General features: G+C 38.2%; 1 pseudogene; it reads right to left on the reverse strand.

Annotated features, from left to right (window-relative positions):
* Window positions 1-6,014: 6,014 nt before the first annotated feature.
* LOC105499349 (small ribosomal subunit protein eS10-like) lies at window positions 6,015-6,496 on the reverse strand (annotated as a pseudogene).
* Between the last annotated feature and the right edge of the window lie 702 nt (window positions 6,497-7,198).

Below are 7,198 nucleotides of genomic sequence, written 5' to 3' on the forward strand. Positions count from 1 at the left end.
ATTAGGTACTATATTCACTGTTTTTTTGATGGATATACAAAAGCCCAAATCTCAGCCTCACACAATATACTCATGTGACAGACCTATACACGTATTCCCTGAACCTAAAAAAAAAAAAAAAAGAAACAAGTTGATTTCCCTTGCTCCATATTTTGATCATTTTAACTTATGAAGCAGACTCTCTTATATAAAAATCAGTAAGATTTTTATATCACATATATATTTGATGTGAAGTGAGTTATCAATGCAATTTGGAATTAAAGGATCTGTACAGCATCACCACTTACTTTGCGATCCTGGATGGACTGAAAACCTTATTTCTATCTCTAACACATATTGAGGGTAATAATAATTTTTCTCTTCTTTATCTTTGCTTTGAGATTAAATGTGACCATAATGTATAAAAAGACTTTATAAATCATAAAGCACTATGATGATTTTAGGAATCATAGTAAGAATATGTAGAGGCAGAGAGCTGTGATAACCTTCCACACCCATCATAAGGGACAGAGCCAGCACTTCTATCATAACAGACAGGTTACAAATAGAAAAGCACAACAAATTTATTTAAACAAAATTTTATGTGACACAGGAGCCTTCAAAAATGAAGACCCAGAGACCCAGGGAAAACTGTCCATTTTTATGCTTAGGTTCAATGAAGAATGGACAGCCATGTATAAATGTGCTTGAACAAAAGAATATGCTCTAATGGCAATACATTAAAGGGGAACCCAGAGAGTGCTGTGTATTCAGATTCTCCTTGGCTTGTCTGTGTAGCATTCCTTCTTCCCAGTTGCAGGACAGGACCTGTCTGGGATGAGGGTCTTATGACTTACTTTCAGGCAAAGTGGGTCACAGAATTTATGGTCAGATCTCACACAGAAAAGTGGGAAGGTCACAATGCCTTTCTTACTTCTAAGGCCCTCCAAAAATGCTTTGGGGTAGCGTTTTCTAAGCCGTGACCTATATTATACAAATAAATAGAAGATTGTTGTTTTTACTCAAGAGCAAATTATGTTAGAGTCCAGCTAAAATGATTTTCTTCAGAAGCCAAAAAGCTCTTCATGAACTCAAAATAGTAAGTTGATCTTCACTGATTTACAATTTTTATAACCATAAAATATTAATAGCTAGCATGTAATGGCTGAGTAAAAGATAGGTTCCTGCTTAAAAGCTCACTGTTGGTAATCTATCTGTTGTTTCAGGCTGAATGTTTCAAATTCTTTTGCCTTCCCACATCATTTCTCTTTTTATCATTAAGGTAGCTTTTAGCATGAGAGGCTCTAAATTTCTAATTAATTAAAATTGCTGCCCAGTTCCCTTCAGCTGCTTATATAGCCCACATTGAGCTTTGCAGCTGGGTGAGTGCGACCCCCGAATATCAATCTCATAATTGGCTGCACGATGTTACGCCTCTCAAATATGCAGAACACCGAACCAAATGAAAAACAGAAAGCCTCATTTTTTTTCTATACTAATTTGGCATGTAGATTTATATCACATTTAACCTGTACAAGAACTCTTTGAAATCAATATTTAGGACATGTATTCTGGATTTTGACTTTCTCTGTTCTATATAGGAAACATTCTTCTTCTCTTGATGCCTGAGAGAGGACAGCAAAATAGTGCTACTGCTAATCTGGGCTTTCTGGCTCACTGCCAACAGAAAGGAAAGCAGCACAGGCTGCTGAGCAGTGTCTGGCAGCCATGCACAAGTCCTTCAACACCTTTGCAGGGAGCTTGAATTCTATGGCTGCCCGCAGTGCCATGCTCTCTCAGGGGAAGCCAGCATTCTCAGACTTCCTTAGTGGAAAAATGGCCTCCCAAACTTGAGAAGGAAAAGTCCTGAATTTTCTGCATCTTGAATGTCCTGTTCAATCTCTGCCAGAAAATCTAATAACAATAGTTACATTTTAGTACGCATTCGCATCAGGCGTGAAACTATGACATGCTATGTGTTTTTTCTTATTCATTCCCTAAATTAATTCTAGCAGTAAATACCATTTGATCCCATTTACAGTTATGGAGAATGGGGTTTAGAGATTATAATAATTTATCATATTTGGCCAGGTTTCCCTGAAACAGAAACAGAGGTGAGGATTCCGGGACAAGTGCTTTATTAAGAAAGTGCTTCCAGGAGAAACCAGTAGGAAAATGGGAGAAGTTGGGCAGGGAGGATAAACAGAGAATGAAAGGCAGAGAGATTGAGAAAATGAAGGTTTCCAACCAGAATCAGGTCCATCACTGTGAAAATATTGACAGCTATTTTTTTTTCACTAAGGAAAATATAGAAGCTTTTAAACTGCAGACTCTGTTGAATTCTGTAAAAATCAACTCTGCTTTTTTGTTGTCTATCTTGAAGTGGCACCAAAAACTAAGAACTCTTCCCATGAGTTGGTTAACTACCCTCAATGCATCTGTAAATTGACTATTTAGATTAACACTGTTTTGGAACAAAGAGATCTTTCTCAAGATCTTCAATGCTTTTAAAGTAAGTACATAGAATTTGAATAACGTAAGACCTTCCGTGTCAGTCTTTAAAAAAAGCATAAGTAAAAATATTTGCAGATATCCTCCAAAACAGTTTCTTCTTAAGAAGAATAATTAATTATTAAACTTGTCTGTACCAGATTATTTATATATTGTGGCTTGTTTTGACTCAATTTGGTAGCCATGTTCTCTGCTGTGATATTCAGGTTTTTTTTTTTTTTTTTTTTTTTTTTACTCTATTTTTAAACGATGTAGCTTCAAGGTCTCAGTGTAGCCTTAGTCTATCAGCGCGGAGAAGTTCTGGTGTGGAGGTTGTCCCTCACCGAACACAGTGATTTGTTAAGGCTCATTCTGGGGCATGTAAATTCCTAGGTACTTCCCATTCTTTGTATTGGCAGGCAAAGGAGGCTTCTAAAGACTGAGGACACTCCTGGGGAGGAAATGGTATAGATGCTGGCAATTCAAGGGGAAGTTCAGTGAAGGAGGCCTGGGGTGATCGACATCTCCCTAAGTAGCCATGGAGCTAAAATGTAGCAAAGCCGAGATTTCAGCCAAGCTCTCTCTGTCTCCAAAGCTCAGGAATTTTAACTACCATCCTGAATGTGAGCCAAAAGTGGTCTGGCACACGGACAATCAGGGTAATGGAGGGTCTGTGTATTGTGTCCATGAGGTGCTGCTGACAAACGTTAATGATAAGCATCCTAGGGTAGGGAAAGCTAGAGACAGAAAATAAAGTAGCCATAAATTATTTTGAGGGCTGTCAAGACCTGAGAAGCAGGAGTTGTTCTGAACTAGGTTGTTCCCAAGTGCAGGTTCTCACTCATAAGTGGGAGTTCAACAATGAGAACACATGGACACATGGAGGAGAACATTATGCAACAGGGCCTGTTGAGGGGTGGTGGACTAGGGGAGGGATAGCATTAGGAGAAATACCTGATGTAGATGATGGGTTGATGGGTGCAGCAAACCACCATGGCACCTGTATACCTATGTAAAAAACCTGCACATTCTGCACATGTATCCCAAAACTTAAAGTAAAATGATAAAAAAAAAAAAAAAACTTTAAAAAAAGGATACAGGGAAATAAAATGAAGCTTGATAAAAGCAAGTGTTTTAGGGCAGTAAGACTTTTTCAGTTATTGAATCAACAGTTTCTAAAAAAAAAAAAATATGGCCATACTTCACATTTTCAGTCTAGAGTATCATCTGTCAATAATGTCCATTACATGGGAATTGAACTATGAGACAGAATTCTAAAGTCCTCTGATTTTCTAAAATGAGGACTAGTTTAGAGGAGCCATTTGACTTGTTGCCTTGGCATTTCTAGACATAAATGTTATGGTATATTACAACTATATCCCATTATTTTAATGCAGAAATCAAATGTACTAACTTCTAGTTGAAATGTAAAACTTAAAAACAGTCAATTGCACTGTTTACTCCCCATCACCTTTACCATCACATCTGTTGCTTTGTAATAAGCAAATAAGCCAAGAGTCAGGACTGCTGCATTAGGGAACTGGGTATCTGTAAATGCCCTATAAATTGTGTAGAATAAATTTGGACAAAATTAAAGCCACAGCATTTAAAAATAGAGTTAAAAAAGGCCGGGCGCGGTGGCTCAAGCCTGTAATCCCAGCACTTTGGGAGGCCGAGACGGGCGGATCACGAGGTCAGGAGATCGAGACCATCCTGGCTAACATGGTGAAACCCCGTCTCTACTAAAAATACAAAAAAACTAGCTGGGCGTGGTGGTGGCGCCTGTAGTCCCAGCTACTCGGGAGGCTGAGGCAGGAGAATGGCATGAACCCGGGAGGCGGAGCTTGCAATGAGCCTAGATCCGGCCACTGCACTCCAGCCCGGGCTACAGAGCGAGACTCCGTCTCAAAAAAAAAAAAAAAAAAAAAAGTAGAGTTAAAAAAACTGACTATCACAGCAGATAACATGGCTACAAAATTGAGTCAAAACAACCCAAAATAAATAATCTGCTACAGACAGTTTAATAATTAATTATTCTTAAGAAGAAACTGTTTTAGAGGTTATCCGCAAGTATGTTTACTTATGCTTTTACGTTTTTCAAAGGCTAACACTGAAGGTCTTAAATTATTCAAATTCTATGTATTTACTTTAAAAACATTAAAAATCTTGAGAAAGAGTTCTTTGTTCCAAAATAGTGTTAATCTAAATAATCAATTAACAGGTACATTGGGGGTAGTTAACTAACTCATGGAATGAGTTCTTATTTTTTAGTGACACTTCAGGATAGACAAGGAAAGTGCAGAGTTGATTTTTTACAGAGTTCAACAGAGTCTGAAGCTTAAAAGCTTCTATGATTTCCTTAATGAAAAAATAGCTGTCAATATTTTCTTGGCGAAGGATCTGATTCTGGTTGGAGGCATTTATTTTCTCAATCTCTCTGCCATTCACTCTCTGTTTCTCTCTTGTTCTCTACGCTTCTTTCTCTCTTATCTTGCTTTCTAGATTACTTAAAGAAGAGAAATCGTCCCGTGAAAAGATATCAGATTTTCTCTTCCCTGGCAAAAGCAAGGGTGCACAGTCAGATGAGGCAGTTAATATGAATAGAAATTCCCAAGAAGGTTATTTTTTTCCTTCCCTAATAGAAATATGATACCTGTCAGCAAGTTCCCATTTAATAAATGGCAGCCTGGCTCATTGTAATATTCTTCTAGTTCCCATTGACAGGTAAGATTTTCTACATTTTGGTGAGTCATAGATTTACAATCAATTATCCTGGTTTGAATGTCCAGTGGAGACCCATTTCTCTGTGTAAAGATGCTGCTGTTGTTTGATGTTGCCATAGAATCTTTTGGCATGCATTGATGCATTATTGTGTCACCCTGCCTTCTTTCATTGCTCTGATGGAAAGACAATCGTCTTGCCTTTTACCTCCTCTTACCTATGAAGGTGGAAGGGGGTGAGCCATTACTAAATTTCATATATCACTGCACCATTCTACTAGCACAATTAAACTAGATTTGAGAAACAATAGGAACAATAGTTTTCTTCCAGATACTCTAATAGCAGCATTTTGCTAATTGGCTCCTAGAATGTTCTTAACTTTATCCTAGCATATCAACCCTTAGGAAGGGAACTAATCATGTTTTCACATTGCTTGCTTTACAGTGGTGTATACACATCTTTGCTGATATTCCTATTGTGGTCTGCAGACGGTGCTGGCTCTGTTTTCCATTTTGTTTCCCATTGACTTATGAGCCACTGCCTTGAATTGGTGTGACTTCTCCGTTCTCATCCTTTATCACTTGAGACTTTCCCAGTTCATTTTTTCTTTCAGGTCTTACCTATTTCTCTGGATCTCTTTCTCAAGCTCCCTCCTCCACCTTGTCCATCTTGTTCAGTTTCACTTCCTTTCCTTTCCTTCTGCCAGTCTTATTTCAACCTCAATAACTTTAACTCACCTTTTGTGAATACACTGTTTTTTCTTTGGGTTTTTAATTTTTTTTTTCTCTGTAAGTTTATTCAATGCAAAATAATCCTCTCCAATTTTACTGAGGTGGTTGACCACATCCACGTCCAAATCCGCCTCTAAACTGGAATTCAGTTGCTGACCCAGCCCCAGCCTCAGCTTTCTTTTAGGCACCAGGGGGCACAGCACTCCGCCTGCAGGTATCTCTGTGGGTGTACCCTCTTGTGAGTCTTGCAGGTCGCTTTCCCTCCAGACCTTTAGGCCGAGGTCTGCCAGTCTCTGGACGGCTGTGCACAAACTCTGGGGGCAGGTAAAGGTAATCATGGAGATACTGGATACCTTCACTGGTGAGGTCGCAGTAGAAATGTCTCCAGGCAAACTGTTCCTTCACGTAGCCTCGGGACTTCAGAGACCGCATGGCCTTCATGAGTGAACGTTGGGCACATTCTTATCTGCCGGCTCCGGCTACTTAGGCATGTGGACATCCTTCTTGGCTACCGTGACTCCCTCCTTAAAAAAGACTTCATAAGTGGCAATCTGGTTTTTCTTAGGCATCAACATCTCGGCGGCTGTAGGGTCTGGGGCCGGGGGTGGAAATAATTTTTTTTAAAAATAAGTATTTGTTATTTCAATGTTTCAAACATACAGCAAGTACATTAAGTGATATAACACTCTTGTGCATAACTACCTTAATTTGAAATATTTTTTCTTGAAAACTTTGAAAGAATCAATTAAACATGACATATACATTTGTGAGTCTGTATTTTCTTCAATTTTATCCACTCGCTTTCTTCTATTCATGGAAGTAAGCACTATTATTAAATCAGGACTTATTCTCTCATTAGCATTTGCTATATATTTATGCATATGTAAATTTTATGGTGCTTTTTGCAATTTTAAACTGTATATAAAGTGTGTTGTATCTAACTTTTTCCACTCCACATTATGTTTTTAGATTTATTCATGTTGACAGATATAGCAGTAATTCATTTGTTTTGACTGCTGAGAAATATTCCTTGGTGTGAATATATCATGATGTATTTATCTGTTTTCAAGTTAATAAAACTTTAAGTTATGTCAAATTTGTTGCTTTTATTGACAAGGCTGCAAAGAACTTTCTTGTATATGCCTTTTTATGTACATGTAGATTTCCCCAAGGCTTGGGATGTGACTATCTTCATATATACTAGTGTCATTTTGCTCTCTTCTGTGGCTGCATTGACTTAACGCTTCTACTCTTGAAGTGCAGTAGGGAACAGAGAC

This window comes from Macaca nemestrina, chromosome 6 (genome assembly GCF_043159975.1).
Source record: "Macaca nemestrina isolate mMacNem1 chromosome 6, mMacNem.hap1, whole genome shotgun sequence".
NCBI lineage: Eukaryota > Metazoa > Chordata > Mammalia > Primates > Cercopithecidae > Macaca > Macaca nemestrina.